Raw genomic sequence first — 3,532 nt, 5'->3', positions numbered from 1 at the left:
GTGAGTCGGGGGATCGGCCGGCGCGGCGGCAGTGTTGGGACGGGCAGTGGGGCTGGGATGGCTGCTCGCTCCTCCTGCGCTCTCGAACAGCTCTCCTCTAACACCCCATGGTGTAAATGGTGGCAGTTTGGGGCTGGCTGCCAGCTCTGGTGTCTGCGGAGCAAAGCTGGCGGTGACGGGCTGTCCCTGAGCCTGTCCCCAGCCTCAGCTGCAGGGGCCGGAGCTTGCCCCAGGCCAGAGCTTGCCCCAGGCCAGACCCTCCATGTGCCTTGTCCGGGAGAGCGTGGGCGCTGGGTGTTCCTGCCGCGCTGAGATACCCACCATCAGCCCGGTCCAGCTGTGGTCCGGCGTGCTTTCCTGGAGCCATCCCTGCTCAGGTTGGCCTCATCCGAGCGACATCCCACCCGTGGCAGGTGCTGCAGGCCAGGCTGCCGTTCCCCCACGCCGGCCGTGTCCCTGCCACGGCTTCGCTCCACGGTCTGTGCCCCTTGGAGACGGGAGGAGGCTGATTTAGAGCTTTGACTGAAGGAATCGTTCCCCGCTGTCGTGGGTAGGATCAGGAGTGACTCACTGGCTCCGGTGCTTTCTGTGCGCTCCCGTTACGGGGAGCAAACGAACCAGGAGCAGGTGACGGCTCCTGCGTCTTCACACAACGGCACTCGAGCGGCTCGTGCCTCGGCTGTGCCCTGCGGAGCAGCTCCTTGTGAAACGCCGCGTGACAAAAAGGGTCAGAGCTTCGCAGGGCCAAAATCTGTGAGCACGGCACCAGCGCTCGGGCGCTTCACGAGCAGCCTCTCCCCTCCGGGGAGCAAACGAACCAGGAGCAGGTGACGGCTCCTGCGTCTTCACACAACGGCACTCGAGCGGCTCGTGCCTCGGCTGTGCCCTGCGGAGCAGCTCCTTGTGAAACGCCGCGTGACAAAAAGGGTCAGAGCTTCGCAGGGCCAAAATCTGTGAGCACGGCACCAGCGCTCGGGCGCTTCACGAGCAGCCTCTCCCCTCCTCCTGGCTCCTGTTCTCGCAGAGGGAAAGCTAAAGTTAGCACTCCTCCCATCTGTGGCTGTTTGTGGAGATGTCCCCGTGGTAATTTGAAATGCTAATTGCAATCATATGCCTTAGGAAGAAAATATTAATCAAATGCAGTTGAAGCAGCCATTGTGAATAAGAATGAAGAGCTCGTGTATCTCCTGGTTATTTAAGGCAGAGGCATGGAGACCTGCTGGGATTTAACCCCTCTGCGGGGATGGATCCTCCTTTATGTAGTTTCTGATTATTCACCCCCGTTAGGAACACCTGCCTTCTGCTGGGTGAGGCCATGAACACGAGCGTGACAAAGGGACACGTCCCTCAGACAGGAGATGGGGCAGATCTGGGGCTGAGGAGCGCCCGGACCAGGGCCACGTCCTCCCTGGGGATGCTGAGAGCCGCTGGCTGTAGGGACCAGCGGAGGGGGCAGGTGGCAGGAGAGTGTCACGCGTGTGGGCACCACGTCTGGAAGGAACTTTGCTATTTGTGTTGTGGTGACTCTGCATGCAGCCTGCAGGGATCTTGCCCATTTTTTGGTGCATTCCTCTGGACATGGCATCGCCTCAGTGCCTGTGGGATGGCGTCATATCTGCCAAGGAGGTGCCTGGGGCTGTGGGGGGAGCGGTCTGTGCCCAGGGGAGCTCGGACAGGAGCGGCTGCTCCCAGCAGTGGCCGTGCCGCTGACGGATGGTTCCTCACACGGGCTGGTGAGCCCCTGGGTTTGTCTGATAGGGATGGCGGTGAAGATGGTCTGACTGCTTCTGTCCCGTGTAAGTAGGAAGCCAGGGTGCTGCTTGGTAGCCTGGCTGTGGAATGGCACCGGCAAAGAGGGTGAAACCTCTGCGCTCCCTGGAATTCCCTTCCTGAGCGAGATCCTGGACCTCAGGGGCTGAGAGAGGCTCTGCCTGGCCTGACAGCGTGCTGCAAGTCTTGGGCTGGGTGGAGAAATTACATCAATAATTTTGTTCTAAAGAAAGAAAATGAGAATGATCGTGTTCGATGGACTGGGAAGCCCAGGAGGGGGAAGCGTCGGTGCGAAGGGTGATGGGCAAAGGCTGGTGGAGCCGCTGGGTCAGCAGCCACGTCGTCTCTGGGAGGAAAGGGCAGTGGAGTTGGTTCTCCACTCTGAGCAAACTGAGAGCAACGATTGAAACCATTAAACAAAACAAAAGGGAAACTGTCCCTCAGGAAGAGCTGAGCAGAGGGCACCCAGGCGAAGCCCTGCGCTGGCCCCGGGGTGCCTGTGCTGCTGGTGAGCGGGTGGGGAAGCGTCGGCAGGAGGACAGAGGTTTGTTTTCCAGCTGAGCCACTGCTGTATTTGTGGCTGTGTTTCTGTTCTGCACCAAAACACTTCTTCCATTGGGATTTGCTGTCTTTGTTCAGCTGTAATTGAATTTTACGCAGCCGTGGCCGGGGGAGCCCAGATGCCATCCATCGCGAGCGGCTCAGCCGTGTCCCTGGTCATGCTCCCACCCCTCGGGGATTTGTGAGGGCCCAAGTTGTGCAGGTATTTGGTGATTTCCGACAGCAGGTTTCACATCCCATTTTTCAGAGCAGCGATGCTTCGCGCTGTCCCCATGGCCAGGCTTCACGGTGTGAGGCGAGGGAGCAGGCTTGCTGCACGCAATGAGATCAGGTCACGTAGCTGAGCAAATGCAGCAGCAGTCATTTGGATAAAAAGATTTGGGAAAGAGAAATCATAGAATCACAGACTGGTTTGGGTTGGAAGGGACCCTAAAGCCCATCCAGTGCCACCCCCTGCCATGGGCAGGGACACCTCCCACCAGCCCAGGTTGCCCAAAGCCTCATCCAGCCTGGCCTTGAACCCCTCCAGGGATGGGGCATCCACAGCTTCTCTGGGCACCCTGGGCCACTGCCTCACCCCCCGCACAGGAAAACATTTCTTCCTCACATCTCATCTCCATCTCCCCTCTTTAACCCCGTCCCCCCTCGTCCTGTCCCTGCGCCCCCTGATCCAGAGCCCCCCCATCTCTCCTGTAGCCCCCTTTCAGCACTGGAAGCTGCTGGAAGGTTTCCCCGGAGCCTTCTCTCCTCCAGGCTGCACATGTTCGTTGTGGTGTCAAATGCTGGTGTTTCAGTCCAGCTGAAGCAGGAGACACCCCAAAGCCCCTCAAGGGATGCAATTACCAGGCTCTGGGTCACCCTCTGCATCTTTGCTGCTTAAAAGATACTTTTATCGAGAAGCGCTAGTGCACCTTGGGTAGTGAGGAGCGGCCGGATTCCCGGCTCTACGTGGAAGCCTGTCGGTGCTACTGCAGCAGAAACCCTCTACACAGCACCGGTGCCTCCTGCAGAAATGGGGCATGCGTAAAGGAGATGCTGAAAGCTACAGAACCACATGGCAGGAGGAGCGTGCCCTTCTGCTGTGAACGTGTGTGTCCCCCCGCAACGGTGGGCTCGGGGGCCTTTCTGTGGCTTAACCCCCTCTCTGCTGGCTCGGTTTCGAGCTGCAGTGTTTGGGTGTTGGTGTGTGGAGTCGGGCAAC

Source organism: Pterocles gutturalis, unplaced genomic scaffold, assembly GCF_000699245.1.
Source record: "Pterocles gutturalis isolate BGI_N339 unplaced genomic scaffold, ASM69924v1 scaffold19752, whole genome shotgun sequence".
Classification (NCBI taxonomy): Eukaryota; Metazoa; Chordata; class Aves; order Pterocliformes; family Pteroclidae; genus Pterocles; species Pterocles gutturalis.
The sequence above is the reverse complement of the archived record's forward strand: the minus strand, read 5'-3'. Positions refer to the sequence as shown.